Genomic DNA, 21,097 nt, shown 5'->3' with positions numbered 1-21,097 from the left:
CAATGCAGTGCCTGTGTGCATGTTGAAAGATTTCTAATATGGGCCGTTCGGAAGATTTGACCTAAAGTCCAAACGTTTGGTTTTATTTCCTCACTATTGCAAAGGCTGACGTTTGGAAGACATTTTGCATATAAATAAACCATGATCAAGTCTTTTCTGGCAACAGTAGTAATGGAAAAGAAATTTTTTTTGTTTTGTTCAGTCTTTTTAATGAACTGAGTGGAGAAGTACTAGAGTAAGTTAGTGAAATTTTGGCAAAATGGTTTAAGACTTCTTTACAAGGGAAAACTCAATTTTCCTGCTAAGCAGACTGTAATACTGATTAGTCCAAGCTTAGTCACTATCAATGACTGAAGAATAATCTGTAGTTTTAAATATGTGGTTTTAAAATACAATACATAAATGAATACAATTACAAAGTGAACTTCGTTTAAAATCATCCAACCAACCACCCCACTCATCCTCCCCAGTTTCATTTCTAGAAATGAAATGAAATGAAACTAGAAACCTAGTTTCATTCCATCCACAGTTATTTAATTTTGTATTCCAAAGTTAGCACCAAGCATTTACTCACTGCTGAAAATAGATTTCTTTAAAAAAACAAACAAACAAACAAACACACGCCAAAAATACCTTCTGATACAGTGTGGAACTTACTTGATTTCTTTGGAAAAAGCCAAGAAACAGCAGGTATTGAGTCCAGCCTTGGTCTCTCCCTCTTGACCTGGATGTTTTTTCACATTTTTAGCAATAACTGTAACACCTTTTTTATGTAAACTGGTTTTAGTTTCTATTTATTGAGTCATAGTATGTAAGTTTGATTTTGATACTGAAGTTGAAACTGGGTAAACAAGAGTAATTTGCAATTTGGGTCAAATTTGAATTTGATACAGTATGGTTGCAGGTTGCATTAGATAGCCATAGGTGGTGAGCTTCCCACAAGTTTTGTGAAAATAGGGGACCAGGAAGAAGAGACATTTTACTTCATTCCTTCTTGTCCTGCAAAGACCTGTCTGGAAATTAGAACCTGTAAGGGCTCTCCCCAGGAGAAGGTGTCTCTTACAGGTCTGTTGTTGGATACAAAAGCCAATCAGTCATGGGACTGAAATTATTCGGATACTGTGCTTCATTGATTTTGATGCCCATTGGTATATCTCTCTATTCCTCTATGGGAAGTTTGTTCCAACTAGTTCACAAAATAATAACAGACATCTTTGGTGTTTTATACATCTATGCTTAGAGGACTTCTTATCACCTTTATGTTATGGTGCTTTTCCTAGAACTTATAGACAAGAATTTATTAGTCTAGTTGTATTCTGTTCTCAGGATTTGGTTCATTTGATGGCCAAACTCTAAGAAAATTAATATAACACATGCTAGACTTGATTCCAAAGCAAAAAAAATTTATCTTGATCCTGGAAAGAAGCTCCCTTTATCACAGAAATTATTTCTTTCATCAACTCTGAAGCCACTTGGAGTTATTAATATGCAATTATAGTTTCAACATCTGCAAAACCTAGAATTAATTACCGCTTAAATATTTGATCTTACTTACCTGTGTTGCTTTTAAATACATAGTGGAAGCATTTCCTTTAGGTGTAGTCCATCTGTTTAGATGCTGTTCTCAGTTTGTTTGTTGTTTTTTAATTGTTTCAGTGTTTGTTTTTAAAAGAACAAGGGAAAGTGTCTCAGTAAAACTGAAGAAAAAAAAAAGATGTTAATTTAGGCATGCATTTTTACACCTAACAGCATAAATGTTGAGCATTTTTTAAGTTGTGAGATCAGTATTAACATTCTCCTCAGCACAACTGAACTCTGATAAAAGAAGGGAAAGTCTGTGTGCATTAAATCGGTGACTAGACAAAGAAAAGCCTCAGAAATGTAACTTAATTGATGTCTTAAATTTCTGAAACATCTGGAAGTCTCATTATGTACTGCTGTTCATTAAGAATCCTAGTGGGTTTATCTTGCTATGGAGAAAACGTCTATTCCTTGCTTCCTAGTCACAGACATAAAAAAAGCGTTGAAGATACACAATGAAAGCTTTTGAATAATTATCTGCTTTTTGAAGGTCAAGGTTTCCTTGAATATCTAGGGCAGTGTTTGACACAACATGTCAAGCAGATTCTCGGATTAGAAACTAAACAAAGCACCGCTGTTCCCATTGAAGTCAGTTGTATTGAAGTGAGAAGTCACAGCCTCTGTGGGCAGCAACCTTCCAAATTAGCCACATATTACTGTGCCTAATGCACCTACTGCTCCAAATAATGCCAGCCACTTTACCCCATGGGACTGTAACAAAAAACAGAAAAGAGAAAGAGAATTGTTATTTCTCCCATTTGCTGAGCAAGCGTAAAATCAGTTAAAAGAGCCTTTAAGAAATGTGAATGCTGCATATTCACAAAATCTCCATTTTGAGCTATAGCATTGAACAGAACAAGTGTCCAGTCCGTCTCATTTCACTTTCATCAAACAGCCCATTAAAGTACTGCTGTTCTTTGAATGAAGGCACTTTTTCCTGCAAACAATACAAACCAAGATAAATTAGTCCGTAGTCTCTTGTACATTTAGGAGGTGTTTGGAGGGATTATTTCAATATGATGCTACAAGACAATGGACCGGGATGATGGATACAAGCTTTTCTGAAGGCAAAAGAGCACAGAGTATTAGTGTCACTGCCTATTTTCTTTTTATGTATGTAAAAATTACCATTGGTCTTGTGAAAGCCATACAAATTGTATGAACCAGCAAAGGTGCTTTAATAGGCGATTGGCTGGTGTTGTGTAGCTGGCACTGTTTTTTGCAGTCAAAAAAAGATAATAATGCAATAGTGAATTATATTCTTACTTTGAAGATGGCAGTGAATACCTCATCTTAGAGTAATATGTAGTGGGAAAGCAAAGCTGTAAGGTAATAATAAAATAAATACATATATTGAGTGCATATATATAAAACCAACATATATTTCATTCTAACATTTATCCGTTGGGTATCACAGGTTTTCTAACATAATCCTTTCTTACAGTAACTTTGTATGGTGTCTTGCATGTCTATTGAGGACAAGAATGGCTGGATAGCTTACTAAAGGAATGAAATTTTAACCAGATCTTGAGAGCTCTGTGTGTCCCTCTGCAGTATTAAAAAAAAAATCCCACCACCCAACAAACAAACAACACTATTGTGTGTATGAAATTTTAACTGAAGAAAAAACAGCTAGGGAATTAAGACAGTTCTGAAGTTAGTTGATGTTACCATTAAAAAAAATACACTCGTGATAGTAGAAACTCAAAAAATACTTGATCTTGAGAACAGTTGCAGAATAATAGACGTAATCAATCAAGCCTGATTGTAGCAGTGGCAAAGGTACTAAGTACTTTACTGTGTGGATACTACTGCTGGGATCAAAACAAAAGCCCTGGAGTCTGCGCAGGTTTGAATTAGGCTCCAGATTCTTGACTTAATCCTGACTTGACTTGAGAAAATTTATGCAAGGCAGCTTGAAAATTATTTGTCTTTATGTACTATGATAGTGGGCAAGTAGCTCAAAGGAGTAATAGCAAAAATCTGAGACAGTCATATTTATTGAGTTATCAATTGCTTTCTCAGAAGATTACATTCATTATCAGTTTCCCTTCATTTCTGTGTTTATCAAGTCCTTACCAAACTCTGATTCTTAGGAGGAAAAAAAACAACACTGAGAATTCTTCCTCCTTTGCCCCTTGAAATAGTTCTAAGTTCTCTACAAGGCCTTGATACAGGTCACCTCTGGCTCCGATGATAAATCTGACATCTAATTGTGCAAAAATTATTGTTTTCTGTTTGACTGTATCTCTGCAGCATTTAGCACTGTTGTGAAGGCATAAAGAAGATTACCCCAAAAAAAAAAAAAAAAAGATAAAGGATAAAAACCAAAGCATATTAATAATTTTTTATCCTTCATATAGTTACATGAAAAGAATGTCTTTAAACAAAAAAGATTCAAGAGGTGTGAAGCTGTAAGATTTTATGACTTAAAAAGTAGTTAAAAGTTGTCATAATTTTATCAACAGATAAATGGAGGGCATGTCAGCTTTCTGAAAATAAACTTCATCCTCAATATAGTACCTGGCAGGAGGCAAGTTCAGCAGGTGAGCAGCAAAATAAATATGGAAGTTTAGCACTGTAAATACAGATTACACAGCTGCTGCCTGAAGACATAACACCTTGTGATACAATCCTCTTCCATTATGCAAAATAAACAAGGCTGTGTGTGGATAATCCTGTGCTGCAAAGGACCTCTGCTGGAAGCACTACCGTTGACTGAGAAGACGGCGTCCTTTTCTGTAAGCCAGAATTAAATTGTCATCTGTACATGGTTTTAAAGTACTTTATATTTGTAGGATGTGTAAACTATTGTATATAATTTAATTACTCTTATGGATAAGATAGGATTAGAGTGCTCCTAAGTAGAAGAAAAATACAGACTGTTGATCCACGATTAAAACATTACAATTGATCATAGCCTATCCTTTTACTGGTCTTTCTAAGCTCACCTTGTCCCTGACAGCTTATTTCAGTCACAAACTCTACAGACCACTTTCCATATGCACTGAAACAGCTGAGCTCTCTGCTGGAGTTACTGTGCCAGTCTACCCATTTGCATGCAGAAGTCCTAAACTACTGCCACTGGTTTTTCTCACGTTGTCCACTTCTGCTACAGACGCCTTGCTGCCATGTGAGCACGGCTCTAAGGTAAACCGGCTCAGTAAGCCTGGCACACAGACCTGGCGAATATCTACAGGGCTTTACCCAGACCAAGTCTTCATATGCCCAGTACAGCTTTAACGGTCCTCCCTTCCCTCCTACGTCCACCCTGACAGCGTCCTTTGTAGCCCATCACGACAGCCACTGGGGGACGGTGCAGCACATGGGGCTGAGCTCCTCCGGAGCACCTCTGCCTGCCAAGGGGGTTACCAGCACAGCTGGAGATGAGGCACTTTTCATCATGCATCCGAGACAAGGGCATCATGAAACAGTTTGTATCTTCTGCGCAACACTTCTTTGCAATGGTGTCTATTTTAGCGGGCTGAATAATTTCTGCTACTGTTCATCATCCCCTGATAATCCACACCGTTCTCTCGCTGTGCCTTCACTCCAAGATACCTGAATACCGTCTGTGCACTGGTTTTAGGATAGATGGCATGGTCCTGAACCTGCTGTGGCTAGATAGTTTCTTGGACAGAAAGTAACCACCAGGTAAAGAAAGGAGGAGATACCACATTTTCTGTTTTAAAGCTATGCTTTGGCCATCAGGAGTTCAGATACTGATTACGGAGCACTCTCCATCTGGGAGGAAATAACTTTCAAAGGAAGCGTTCCCAAGATGAAGGAAAGAAGTTTTTGTCAAATGTCTATTTTCAACCCCGAGTTTCTTTTGCTGCTTCAGTTGTCCACACAGTCATCTCCCCTGCGCCCACCCTCTTCTCCTTTATCGAGTTCAGTCCGTCCCCACCAGCCTTACAGCTGCCTCCGCCTTCATCACATTCAGATTGCCAAAGCTGTCAATAACAGCTACATCACCACTGCCTTTCCATGGCGGTTCTCTGCCTGTGACACTCCCCAGAAATTATCACATAGAAAATTTTCATTGTTAAAAAACGTAATCCCGATAAATTTCCTGGTCTCTTCCAAAATTATAAACCATTGCTGTAGCTGAAACTATGTTCAGCGAATAGCTTTTTGCCGTTCTCTTGCACGTACAATTCATGCAGCCATTGCAAACCAATTCAAGCAGAACAAGAATGCTGACTTCATATCTTAGCAACAAAATTTATCATAAATGGACTTTCATAGAGTGTACTTTAGAAATCATTTTTTGTCCTTATTTGTCAACAGAAAATGAGAGGTTCATTTGTTTCTAAAGACTGATAAAACAGTTCTCAACACACAGCAATATTATTTTATGGACCCGCAAAATCAACAGTAATTTCTATTGAATTTTCATGATTATAGTGTTTATAAAGAAAACATCCAACACAGAAGCTAATGGAAATACAGAAGTTATGCTGAATAGATAGACTCAAAAATAATTTGGCTCTATTTGGCTCCTTTTTTTAAAATGTAAGTGTATATCAAACATTAAAAATGTATGTGTTTTCATGATAAAAAATGTGTCTAATTGCTAGGTAGAAAAGATGCACAGAGGACCAGGGCTATTATTATAAATATTGCAAGCCAGCATTACTATTATATGGAGCCTGAGTCTCAGAGTTGCTGAAAGTAATAAACATTCAGATCATCTTGTTTCATAAATTAGTTCTTAAACTCAGCAAATTTTAGGATGGATGGATGGAACTGTAACATGGAAAATGTCAATTACTATCCAGGGGATCTGATGAATGAGTCTGAAATGGGAAATTGATCAAATTGTCATGAAGAAAACGTAGCCAAACTGGTGAACAAAAGAAGAAAAGGGTGGGCAACCTCAGCTGCCAGGAGGACACTCTCCCTACCATGGACACCCAGTGGGTGACAGCTGAAACGCTCTCTAGGATACACTGACCACACGAACCCAATCTCCTCTAACACTGATGGGGTGGAGATGCTTAACTCACAAGTATAATTGTAAATTTAGGGGACTCAGGGTCAAGCAAAATCTCAGCCATGCTGACCAGAAGGACTTCAAGATATTTTTACCACCTACTTCCCAAATAAGACCTATAGTGCTATACATGTGGGCTCAATGCTGCTTCATTTTTTCACTCCAGAACTTATTTCTACCTTTCTGTTCTTTACTTTGTAAACAGTCTTTCATTAAGGAAGCAGAACTGGAGTGTTTCAGTGGCAACAACATCCACAGCCACAATTTCCATCTATCTTAACTGGCTTTTTTACCTATTCCCATTAACTATCATCTCTAATGATAGTCTATAGTTAATATCATACTAAAACATCAAGGAAGTTTTTCTTTTCTCATAAAACTCTCCTTTGAATAGCAAAAAGGGGAAGATGGGATACTGTTAAACACTTAACACTCCATACTTCATATACTGTATTATCTTCATATTTATCATTACTAGCTAGTTAAGAAAATAATATATTTTGGCATTAATAGAATGGCAGCTGTTTGCTCTGGCCACTGCTTAAAAATCCAAATCACATTTAACTGTTAATAGTATAAAGCAGCTGGTCTGGTTAACATCCTTGCTTATGTAAGTTTATTTATTCCATCAAAACTAGCTCTTTATTGTGCTTATTATATCATATCTAATGTATTATTAAAATTAACATTGATGTTAGCCTCTGAGCTTCAAGAAAATGATCAAGTATTTATGAGTAAAAATCAGCTCATCCTCAAAAGGTATTTTGGATAATGTTGCTAAAAGGAGTTAAAATGTTGATAACCAACTTTATGTCTGATAATATCTCTTTGTATTTTTCATATGTACAATGTTCTAAAATCTTCATTATAAATGGAGCAACTCAAAACTAGAAAACTTGTTTAAAAATAAAAATACATGCATATTGTGTATTAATGTGTTAATATCCCTATGGATGTTATGAGATTCAGGTAACAGGAAACAGTATTTTCCAAACTTTGGGAATTTCCCAAAGGGTTTTTTTACTATTTTTTTTTCACTAGATTTCATGTATGTGGGTGTTACAGGTTTTTAAATGGCAAGTTATTTATGAGCCACCAAACAGACACACTGGTGTTGTCCTAGGCCAAAGCTGCTGTACAGTGTCTCTGAACCAAACTTCTCAGTGGCATATATAGTGTGCTAATGAAGAGCATTTTCTTATATACATTACATTCCACTCTGCCGGTGATCTTCCCACAAAAAAAAGAGACTACCAGCAGAGCAGTAAAGGTTGTGGAAGAATAAGATATTACTAAAGTCACTGAAAAGCAAAATGCTGTTTTGCAAATTTCTAAGTAAAAATTACTCTAAAATAAGCAAAGGAGGGTCTTGATCACATTTTAGGTCTGTGTCCCGATCACTACTCAGTAAGTGTGTGAAAGAGTTTATCTTTCTCACTCTTCTTTCTCTGCATATTTCCTGTGAAAGCTTCAACCACACACATAATTCAGGGAAATGAACTCTATTGTTATTTGTTTAACAGGCTTTAAAATCATGTATGCATTAGGTTTTCATTAACAAATTTTCTGTTTGTTTGTTTTTTTTTTTGTAAATGTGATGTGCAGTATACTAAGGCTGCTGGAGGTTTATTATTCAAATGTAACATTTTATAGTATAACAAATTAAATGCATTCTTCAAAGCTTTGCTTAGTTTTTTGTCATAAACCATATAACTCTTGCAATAATGCTGAATGCCTTCATAATGATTGGACACTTAGAATAATGAGAAACAATTCATTTTAAGTTTTAAACGTTAATTATTCATTATGAATCAATTCTAATAACACTGGCAACATATTCAGCAGATATCCCTGTAGATGTTATATACAATGAATTTGTGATAGGTGTCAGTAATCTGATCACCATATAGTTTAATGGACACTTTCTTTAACTTGGTTCTGACGAAAAACATTATCTTAAAAAGAACCCAAGAAGTATTTGCAAGGCTGCTTCTCAAATGATGCTTCAAACGTATTTCTGAACCCCGCAAGAAGTTCAGAGTAGCCCACAGTTAATATACACTAGGAGTCCTTAAGAGACTTTTGCTGTAGTTTATTGCAATCAGGCCTACCAATTCTTGCCTTCAATGTCAAAGCAGGGACAGTAATTTCAGATTAGTTTAGCTGCCAGACCCACTATTTCCATTCAGAAGATAAACTCCAATTGACTTCAGAGGAGCAAGTTCAAGACCTTTGTGGGTAAATAAACACCCATGAATAAGAAGCTCTCTGGTGTAAAAGATTAGCACGCTGCTTCCTTGGCCAGTGAGGCAAGTTCTTATCCAAGAACTGCATACTCAAAAACCTTTCTTTAAAAAACTGTTTGCAGTCCTAGACTACACTAGCAGTTTCTTAAAAGTGTACGTAAATAATGAAGGTGACTCCAGTGTTAAAGGGTAATTACATCGTGATTTGATTTACAAGACTTTTATCTTGGTGTGCTCAGAATGTCACTGTCGTTGCATGTAGGTAGCAATCTTATTTATCTGAAAATCTGGAGAGGATTAAAGGGCAGTTTTAGGAATCTTGGTAATTAAAAAAATTCAATAGGACCACACCTTAGATGCATCCTTTATGTATGTGCTAATGTTTCATATTGATTATGTGAATATTGGATAACACAAGTTCAGCAAGCTATATATGACCTACAGATGTGCCAAAGCAGCAATTACTGAAACAGAAATTATCAAAAAGAGTGCACTGAGGCTGCAGAGGGATTTCTGGGAAGGTTGTTAATTCTCTGTGCTCTTCCTGACAGTGTATCCATCTAAAGAATGGTAGCATTTTCACAACAGAACTCAAAACAATTGCTCTAAAATGAATCACGAACCTTTCATTGTCTTCATCGAGCCACTTATTGTTTTAACAGGATAAGTCTTTGACACAAGTTATAATGTAGACAACTTCCTTTGAGAGGAAAATGTCATGCACATGAATTCATTTATCACAAGATTACAGTAATTCAGGGGGGTTGAATTAATGATTAGCTGATTAACACGTATAGAATCCAGTCCAGGAAGACTATGCTAAACAGTGTTATTGACAGCAGCAGGTAGCTGTTTTTCTCTTTTAGAATCTGAAAGATTTCAGTAATTACTATTTTAGATCAGATTTTTCACTTACATTGACGGAGAGAAAACAACAAATAAATCCCATGCTCTCAAAAAAATCTTCAGCAGTTTGTACTCAAAGAATATAATTATTATGTATACGTGTCTTTGTATATGTATCTGCGAGTTCATATGCATTGTCTGTGTAGTATATGTATACCCTCTATATACAGAATTGAAGCAGTGCTCTAAGAATTGATGTTTTTTTTAATATTTCAAGTTTCTTACATGAATGGTATATCCCATATAATCCAGAGTGCTAGAAGAAAGAATGTATGGTACTGAAAGAATCCAAGAAAAAAATGGTTAAGACAGCTTAGAGAAGCTGCTACAACTGATTTTTTTTATATACTATTTTGTAAAATTAAAAAAATCTCTCAATCACTGAAAAATGTGCATTTTAGCATATGACAATGTAGAACCTTTTCTAAGAGTAGTGAATTGTATATCTAAGGTCTACTGGCATGTAAAAAAAAAAAAGGAATAAATCCTTGGGAGTGGACATTTTTAATTTCTTAAATAAATAAATATTTTTTTGCAATATTCTATACAGGCTTTACTATTAGAAAAATCTGTTAGACTCTGCATGCGTTTCACTCAGGATTCTGGCACTGAGCATGCTGACAGCTTTTTTTGTCTACTGTAAAATGGTTTGTGACCCAGCCCTCTACACTTAACTTATACATGGACAGCATGAACTTTGGAAAGTTCAGCCCAAGTAACAATGTAGACATTCGTAAGGTACAGAAATAAACCACAAATCAATGCCTCTGCAGGAACTCAAGATACTACCTGATACTGTATTACTAGGGACTTAATTATGTGTAGGCAATGTCTCTTCTAATGAGAATATTCACTTGGATTATTTTATTAAGTAAGGAAAGCAGTGGTTATAGTGAAATACAAACCATCAATTTCTTTCGGTTTCTTATGCCTCTCAGTGCCTACCTCTTAACTTGACAGCTCCCATGTGGCAGCACTTGATTAACCAGCATTGCTCCCCAGTGCGATTCGGAACAAGAGACAAACACCAGTGACCTCCCTTATCGAAGCTTTCTACTTTCAAATTGTCGTCCCCCTTTAACGGGGAAGTAAGTGTTTACATGTCAGGTGATGCCTCCACAGATTGTCTAATCTCAAGGCATACAGCATGTGAGCCAAGTTCACTGCTGACTTACATTCGTGACTCCATTAAGTTCAGCAGAGTCACATCAAATCTGATCTTCTGTCCTTTTGTGCAGATGTACAACTGTATGTATTTTCGGGTGTTAAATCAGCATCAGCCAAAGTTAAGTTTTTGAGAGTGATTATTGGTACCTCACAAGGATGCTAAGTTGTTCGTGTGCTGCACTGAATGTCCACAAACAATAAATCTGTTAAATCCAACAGGTCAAACATACAATGCCAAGTAACTTGTGTGGAATTTGCAATTCTGGATCTGCAGTTTTATAAACACCATAAAATGGTGTTAAAATACCCCACTGAGTTACTCCAGCGCATACCACAAAGACCACAATAAAAACCTATCATTAAATTGTCAGAGCAGTAACAGTATTTGTGGCCTCATTACTAAAGAAAGTACTAAAAGCTCTAGCCTCTGTGTAGCAAAGGCCTTTGTGAGCTAAATTAATTCACATAGAGCTTGAAGTACATGCTTCAGCCACAACTGACCACATCTGCTATTCTGAAATTTGCTATCCTTTCCAAACTATTGCTGGTTACTCCCAATATTATATAAGACAATGCAAGTTATTTGCAAATCAAGTGGTAGTCATGAATATTTTCTTGCATTACGTGGCGCATATCCAATATATATGCACACAGAGATATATATATCTCCACATACATATATTCAGTGTATGTTCAGTGTTTGTATGTGTTCATTTTTCTATACCCTAACTCTTTAAAATTCTCTGCAAAAGAGAGATCTTAGTTTATTATTGTTATTTCCCTTGACAATTTGGTATGAAGTGGAATTTATTTTCATACTCTGTGTGTGTGACTAATGATGCAATTCTGTTTCTTATTAGTCTTGTAGACAACAAATATATATTTTAATTTTGGCTGTTGTATTTTTTCTATAAAGGCAAAAGCTACATTTTAACTTAAGAGTTCTGCTATAACTCTCTTATTTCTATTATGTGGAGATGCAGAATTTGAAGAGGATAGTTATTCAGGTTTGGTGTAGCACGGTAGTATTCAAAGCTTGTCAGTTGTAGTGAATCTGGTGAAAAAAGACATACATATGAGTTGAACGTATATAAGGACAATTCACAATGTCAGCTTCAAGCACTCTGTATGGATACCTATGTTTGGAAAACAGGGTTCTCAGCAGGGAAATTCACTTTATAAAAAAAAATCAGAGCTGCCAAACATACATGGTCTTGATGATTCCTTGCAGGGCACTGAGTTTTAGGGGCATCTCAGAGGCCTGGATTCCTCACAGGATGCTAAAAGCAGGTGTTGTCTATGGCTACAAGTTTCACATTTCTTATATTCTTTTTATCCCAGCAAAAGCTCGTACAGCTGCAAGCTGTTAAAAAAAAAATTGAGAAAGTTTTAACAATGTAAAACTGAAGCTTACCTGACATATCTGAATATAGTGTACCATTAAAAAAAAAATCTTTTCACTTTTGGGAGAGAATATGGCAACTGCTCTATGTATGTCACTGAATCTCTTTTCTTTTATGTGGACATGTCAAAATAGAGTCATATCTTGCATTTGAACGATCACTGCTCACAGCTGGATCAGATGTGCAAAACAAAACAAACTTTAAAACAGATTTAAGGGAGGTTTACATGGTTTCCTGACTGTACAACCATTTTTCTTGGGTAGAAAATGGAATTACAGGCTGTGGATGAACCAGTTGGGACATGCAACAGTACTTGAGAAAATTAAGTCAGTGAGGAATGACTAAGGTCTTTTAGGACATATGGTATTTGGGAAGTTTTTTGCTCATTCCCTACTGAAATATTTAACTTAAAGGAAGAACGTAAAACTGAATCTATGTGATTGCCACTGGTTCTGCCACCTAGTTTCTCATCTAGCTTCTACTTCTACAGCATTATTCCATTAAAGCTGTTTTCCCTACTTCTTCTCTTTCTCTTTCTGTTTTTTATCTACATTTCTACTTGCCTAATTCCTCTGTCCCCCCAGTGCAATAACAGGGCACTGACCACAGAAGCCAAGGTGTCCACCAGGCACCACTTCCACTGGCATCCCAAGGCAACAGTGTCACCTGCCCTCCATGGGAGAAAAATAGCCCAGCGAAAGCTTCTATTCATGTAAGTAATCAATTTGTATTTAAATATAGAAAGTTTCAGTGTAGATGTTTGCATGAATGTACAAATACAATTTGCAAGACTGGTCTGGAAAATGTATCATGTGGGGAAAACAGGGAGTTAAATTGTTTGTTCTAACTAAACTGACAGCTTGGCCTTGTATGCCTCTGAAAAAAGAGATGATAAACAATTCATTGTGCACTCTCTCAGTGCAACTGCTTTGAAGGCATGTGAGGATCTGACAGACCTTGCTTGACTAAGATGGGTAGAAACACCTATGAGAGACATTCTGTGAACAGTTACTAAGTTCAGAAAGCTTTGAAAAAAGTCATATGTTTTACAGTTATATTAATTTATAATTTAGTATTCCTTTTTTTTTCAAATCCCAACTGGCAGATTTAAGTCTCTTTATTTTACAAATTATATATAAATATGTATATGTGACTCCATTTTGCATATGATGTAGAGTCCAATTAAATTTGTCTGTTTTCTTTACATTCTGTATGGAAACTTTTGATCAGAATCTAAGTGAATCATCTTTAGGAAGTGCAAAAGATGTCTGACACCTGTAAAAATTACTCTGTTACTGACTAGTAATCAAGGCCTTACTCTATTTAATCACAGGCTTCTGTTTTATGCAAAGCTTTTTATGAAATATTATTTGCATGTACTACTTAAACACATGCATTCTTGTATGCCATATATTTTTAATCTCCTGTTCCTCAGCCCTCCAAAGCCTAATATTTCTAGATTAACCACAAGGAAATTGAGATGAGGTAGATTACAACCTGGCTGTCTTCTGTTGGAGCCCTATTAGACTGCCTCAGAATAGATATATTTGATTGGTGTTATTTCTTCTTGCAGATGGACTCAAGTCACATAAATACCATTTGACAAGTGCACCTTCTGCTTGGCTTGAATGGCTAGATCATTTGGTCTGTATTCTGCGTGGCGGACTCTCACGTCTTGCAGATCTCTGTAACTGTACTAGTACACTGCAAAGACTTCAAAACATAGTAATGATCATATGAGTATAGGGATGATTTAGATTTCATTTCTTCCCATCTGTTGGGTAGTCTATTTTAAAGTAAAATAGAGACAGGTGGAAGGAGATACAAAAGAATCATACTCATGCTTTTACAGTATGATATACATAAGAGGGGACTGAAAGTACTCGGCTTCTTCAGCAAACACTGGGGAAGGCTTACTATTTGTTAATAAATCAGGCAAAAAAACATCAGGCAGTGGGAAGAACTAGTTAAACTAAATGGCAGAAGTAGCACAAGAGTAGGTGAAAACAAACTGTCAATGAGTAAACAGAGATTGAAAGTCATAAGGAGAACAATAAACAATAAGATCATAAACCAGTTTTGTAAATAGGAAGCAGAACATCTTTATCTGCTTTGAAGACAGCATTCATTTGGTGCTTGAAAAATGTTACATCAGGTGGACACCAGCAGAAGACCTGAAGACCATGAGACTGGGTCTTTTCCAAGGCTCCAGAGAACTGGAGAGTCCTGCAAGTCCAAGCAACTTATTTATTTGTCTTGTTTATAAACAGAAGGTTTTAAGAGCTTCCATTAAATAAGAAAGTGATCAGTTTTCACTGTTTCAGCCACAAGTCCCACGCTATTTGTGCTGCTTCATAGTCTTCTAGTAATTTTTCCACTGTAATATTTTTTTCAGCATAAGGCAATATGTACCCAACCACAAAATAAAATGGGTCTCACTTCATTCTGAAAGAAGCCTATAGGTAATTTTCAACATAATATTATTAAACTTGGTACAAGATTTTCCATTTAAAAAATTATACCTCTTCAAAACCATATAAGTTTGTAGAAATACTCTTCAAATGAGTAGTTGATATAGAAGCTAGTTAGATTGTATCTAGGATGCTCAACATTTACAAACCTCATCCCTTCAACATTCATAGCAATTATTTAAATTCATTTCGTCCTATTTACAAGATCAGACTGAATAATTTTAATCAGTGTCTTTAGGAAAAAAACACTTCCTCATCATGTGTGTAGTTTTCAACGCACCATAAATAGTTACTATTTCTTTAAAAATATCATGTAACCTTAGCTGAAAAATGGAAATGCAAGTGCTTATTTGAAAGATACCTTTATTTATAGAGTTCATATTTTTTACATGTGGGAATGTATGTTGAAGAACCCCCTGAAAATGTGCTTCTGAAGCTGAATTGCACCAAATGATGACCTAGGGGTTTTTTTTATTGAGAATATAATGATTACATGTAAAGATAAAAATATTAATCTGAAAAAGTCTGATTTCAAAAGAGTTGTTTTCCGAACAGTATCCAACTAGTGATCAGATACACATAATGTAATGAAATAACATCTAATCAATACAAATCAAGTATGTATAGGCTAATGGGAAATATGACAGAAAAGTTGTTCAAAAAGCACCCTAACTTGATGGAAAGGCTCTATTGGTTTCCACATAAATATAACGCAGGGCCATTAGGCCATCTTATTATAGACATAAAAAGTAATGCATCTAAAGTAATATGGGCTGAGCTAGTTTGTTTTTCAACTTCATGGGTTTTCTGTACAACTACAGTCAAATCTGATAAAAAAATATTTCTGTACTGAGGTTAACTGGGAAACCTAAACCTCATTTTAAATTCTATTATTCAGTGCAAGAAAGTGCCGAATGTGATGTGTCTAATATTGTTAGCTCTACTATATTTTGAAATACATAAATGCAAATGAACAGACTAATCATGAATTGCAAAACAGCTAGTAATATATTGCTAAGGGGATGTTTTCCTTGTTATGCTTCCTATGAGAATCTCATTCCTTGGAATGCCATTCGGAGTATATGGTATTTACATATCAATCTTACTTTGAAAAGGAGGTTGTTCAATTCTTAATCTTGGAAGTATTCATATACACAGCATTGGTCCACTTTCTCCTAAAGATTTTTATGCTCCTAACCACCAGAGCATCAAAGCAACTGACAGTGCTGTAAGACAAGAAGTCTGATGGTAGCATTTTAGATTGGAATATCAAGGCACTAAGAGATTAAATAGACTCCCAAAGCCACACAGTAAGTCTTTTACTCTTTAGGGGACTTCAGCAGGATTCTGCTTCCCTGAAAACCACTATGCCATCCTTTCTCCTGATTTAGAAGTTGATTCAGAAGTTAAATATGAGACACAGATACAGAGTCTTTGGGGAAAAAAAATGGAAGGAGGTGGGGGCACATGGCTGAAGGCATGTAGCTGGAATTTAGAGTATTTGAATACAATCAAGACAATACAAACTTCAAGAAATTCTGAAAACTTTATCACGGAAACACTATGTGCCCTTTTGGAGGGACTCCACAGGTCAAGTGTTCGTTGGTGACAGTTTCTTAGATTGGCACCTGCTCAGCCAAAACACCCACTGGAGGCAGAGCCAGGCCCTGACCCCCCCGGTTCGGCAGTGTCCAGCGAGCCCTGAGCCCTGGACTCGTGTGACCCACTCAGCCCAGCAACTCCGTCTCTCTAATTCCATTTGATTTTCTGTCCACTCCTGCTCCCATCGCCTTGGTGTGCACAGGACAGGCCATCCCAGATCAGGGCACAGAGCCTTCTCAGCAGTCTTACATCTTCCATGGTCCCAAAAGGCACTAGTGTCAGGGCGGGGGGGGAGCAAGAGAATGGAAATACTCACCAAATATATAAATGCAAAGTCAGCACTCAAATAATTTAGTAACTGTAAGAAATAACTGTAGAAGTTAGTCAAAACTGGACAAAAATATTACAGGATTCAGTTTAACATTCTGGGTTAAAGAGATGCTCGCTCACCCTGTTCATAGTGCCTGTAAGGACAGCATAGCTTTAGATACCGACATGTTGTTTCTGCATCAAAGCACTCACCTTGGGCAGTGCTTGAAAGGAAATAAAAAAAATAGTAATTCTTGTTTATTCTCACTCTGTGCCTCTCAGGAGTTTTTCACTTGTCAAAAGATTTCACTTTTCTCTTTAAATCTTCTGCTGATTAGCACTCTCCACTCTTCTTCCTTGTTTTTGTCTTGTCCCCTCTTCTAACCCCCTAAAAGTTGTACTTTGCCACTGTCATAATTCAAAGCCCTTCAGCAGCTTAAAGTCATTGTCAGAGTTTTAGACTTTGGCACTGCTGTAGTAATGCTGCTGAACTTGGCTCTAGATGTTTAAAAGGAAATAAATATTTACAGCTTGGAAAAAAAACAAATTTCCAAAGGTGTCCCATTAAGAAAGATACAGATGTCTCTGATTAACAAAGAATGAATGTCAAATAACAAACAAATTGGAACATCAGCTGATTTTAAGCTTGTTTCAGAAATGAAAACAGCATGTGTGAAAGATCTCTTTGAGGTGTGATGTCAACCAAATATGGACTAACTGATCTAGTGGTTGCTCCATGATGGTGCTTTTACAATCTCCTATTGAACTGGAAATGAATGAATGACCTTGAATGACCCTAATGAACTTCTGTGCTTCAAGGTCCGGTACAGTTTTGACCTAGACAGACAGTGATTCTTTTTAAGTTTCGTATTTAGAGCCCAGCTTCTTGAGGACAGATAGAAATAAATCTCAGACATCCTGATATTCTACATTTATTTAGCTTTGGAAAAATGTTTTTCTCTTAAGATCTATTCTTCAGTTGCTGTGAGTTTATATACATGCTCAAATTGGTGTGCTCTAACAAGTTATTGTACAGCAGCTAAGGTGGACTAATTAGAGGGATACACACTCTTACCCAGTGGCAAATAAAAACTAATTTTACCTGGAAAGAAAGATATTTTCTAATAGATACTTCTTCGCTTTTCCTCTATCAGTTATATCATTGGATTTTAATTTAAACCACCTAATTTTTCAAGTTGTACAACTATTATCTTCTTGCCGCGCTTTCCCACATCTTCTACTGTATCTCCACCTTTAAGCCTCTTACAGTAGATCTTGATTTATCATAAGAATTAAAAACAGAGACAAGGAAAACTCAATTCCAATTATTTCTTCCATATCCCTCTATCTCATTGCTAACAGGAGTGAGGTATATTGCTGCCATACAGAACTGAACAATGTCAGCTGGAACCTCCTATTCTATATAATATTGGCTTCTTTGAAGGCACATTGTAAATATGGATGTAGATCCTTGTTGTTTCTTCAGGGAAATGCCTATTTTTATTCCTCTCAGTTAAAACAGGTGATGGGACATCATTGAGACAGATGGCTATAGGAGAATAAAGAAACAGAAAGAAGATCAGGAAATTGTAGATAGAATCTTCCAAAAAGCCATATAAAAACTCTTCTCCTAGTGTCAGTGGCCAGCACACACAACCACGCTGGTGAGTACCTTGGTGGTGGTCTAAGAGAGGTACGCGCTGTTCTCGTCCCTGAGATGTGGCTGGGTGCTCTGACAGGGCGTATCTGAACCGCTGAATTAGCAATAGATTCGCAACACTTTGATGAATGTGTAATAAGTGAACTGACACTGCAATCTTACATTTTCACAGTTCTCAAGTTCTGCAAGAACCGTTTTCTGGAAATGCTCTTTGTTCTGAAAGAAAACTGATTGTCAAAGTGTGCATTTTACTGCGAATTTTGTATTAATTTTTTCTTTTCTTTTCTTTTTTTTTTGGCTTATACTTAGAAGTTTTTTCTGCATATTATCTTTGTAAGCTCTTTACCTGTGATAAGCATAAACTCATAACAAAAAAAGCGTTTACTGATAACTATTTGGTGTGCTTTGCACATAGTGTAAAAGAGGGAGAAGTGAGCTTTATTAAACAGTCTTGGATCTTTTCCCAATACTTCGTGCTGCAGCCCAACACGTAGGCATTAGACCATTATGTCATGGGTAAGAAAAGAGACTATTTTAGGTCTGCTGAACACTGTGAATATTTCACAGTTGATTAGATTAAACTGCTAAAATGCAGGTGGTTTTGTACACTGAGAAAATACAGTGTTTAGTGGTCCTCAAATTCTCTCACCTGTGCAGAGTGTTCATTTAGTGAATAAAATAAACCACATCAGTTAGTACGTGGCCCACTAATATGTAGTATCGTCATGTTTATGCTGCTTTGTTCAGAAAAGAATGTCGCTTTTCTTTTTCCTTTTCTTTCTTTTTTTTTTTAAGGAAGCCATGTTTTAAATAGCTTGGGTAGGCAGCTTTTTAATTAGGAGTCTCCCATACTACACATACAAAGAAAATGTGTAACTAGTAGCAACGGTGATTCTGTGGAAGTAAGGAATACATTTAATGAATAAGCTGACTAAACCGGCATAAATTTTTCACACTCAGTTCACAGAACTATCAGTAAAGAAGCAACCTCTCCAAAGCTCTTTGAAGTGAACATAAATCTCTAAGAAAACAATCCACAGATAAATTTGCTCTTTTAGGTTTCAGCTTTTACAAGACAGTCCTACAACGCTGACCTGGTGGTCAGCAATATGACAGAAGAATACTTCCTTTTTCATCTGGTTCTTTGAGATGTTAGGATAGATTTTCATACTCTGATGCACAGAAATAATTGACATAGTTCTAAGTGTAGTAGTTTCGGTCTCCACCATAATATCATCTTCTTCTGGAAGAAGATTCTGTACTGATAAATCTAAGACCAAAGGAGCCAGAAGGAAAGCTGGTGAAACTGATTCTGGGAAGAAAAAACCTAAGTTTCCACATCCTACTGTGGGGAATATGTAAATATTTTGGATGATCATTGGATGATGAAAACATGCCAATCACAAAAAATATGTTCCTTGGAAAATAATCTTTGTTTCCACTTGTATTGGCTTCATGTGGCAAGGTTTTGGTAGCAGGGGGGCGGTTACAGGGGTGGCTTCTGTAAGAAGCTGCTGGAACCTTCCTCTGTGTCCAACAGAGCCAATGTCAGCTGGATCTAAGATGGAGCCGCTGCTGGCCAAGGCTGAGCCCATCAGCAAAGGTGGTAATGCCTCTGTGATATCATTTTTAAGAAGGAAAAAAGTTGCTGGGACAGACAGAAATGGCAGCTGGAGAGAGAGTGAGAAGACGTGAGAGAAACAACCCTGCAGACCCCCAGGTCAGTGCAGAAGGAGGAGGAGATGCTCCAGGCGCCGGAGCAGAGATTCCCCTGCAGCCCGTGGGGAAGACCACGGTGAGGCAGGCTGTCCCCCTGCAGCCCAGGGAGGTCCACGGGGGAGCAGATCTCCACCTGCAGCCCGTGGAGGACCCCACGCCAGAGCAGGGGGATGCCTGAAGGAGGCTGGGACGCCGTGGGAAGCCCGCGTTGGAGCAGGCTCCTGGCAGGACCTGCGGATCTGCGGAGAGAGGAGCCCACGGAGCAGGTTTTCTGGCAGGACTTGTGACCCCGTGGGGGACCCACGCTGGAGCAGTCTGCTCCTGAAGGACTGCAGCCCATGGAAAGGATGTCGTGGTTTAACCCCAGCCAGCAACTAAGCACCACGCAGCCGCTCACTCACTTCCCCCCCATCCAGTGGGATGGGGGAGAAAATCAGGAAAAGAAGTAAAACTCCTGGGTTGAGATAAGAACGGTTTAATAGAACAGAAAAGAAGAAACTAATAATGATAATGATAACACTAATAAAATGACAACAGTAAGTAATAAAAGGATTGAAATGTACAAATGATGCACAGGGCAATTGCTCACCACCCGCCGACCGACACCCAGCCAGTCCCCGAGCGGCCAAAAAAAACTGCCTCCCCCCCCTTCCCAGTTCCTAAACTAGATGGGACGTCACATGGTATGGAATACACCGTTGGCCAGTTTGGGTCAGGTGCCCTGGCTGGGCATGAGAAGCTGAAAATCCTTGACTATAGTCTAAACACTACTGAGCAACAACTGAAAACATCAGTGTTATCAACATTCTTCACATACTGAACTCAAAACATAGCACTGTACCAGCTACTAGGAAGACAGTTAACTCCATCCCGGCTGAAACCAGGACAGTATCCACCCCTTATTCTATACCATTGACGTCATGCTCAGTTCCCATACCTTTAGTTACATTCTGATCAATCATCACCACCTTTCCATCCCTTTGAGACATATGAACAATGATATATATATATATATATAAAAGTATATACACACA

The sequence above is a fragment of the Buteo buteo genome, chromosome 28 (genome assembly GCF_964188355.1).
Source record: "Buteo buteo chromosome 28, bButBut1.hap1.1, whole genome shotgun sequence".
Taxonomy (NCBI): Eukaryota; Metazoa; Chordata; class Aves; order Accipitriformes; family Accipitridae; genus Buteo; species Buteo buteo.
This window is presented reverse-complemented; position numbering follows the sequence as displayed.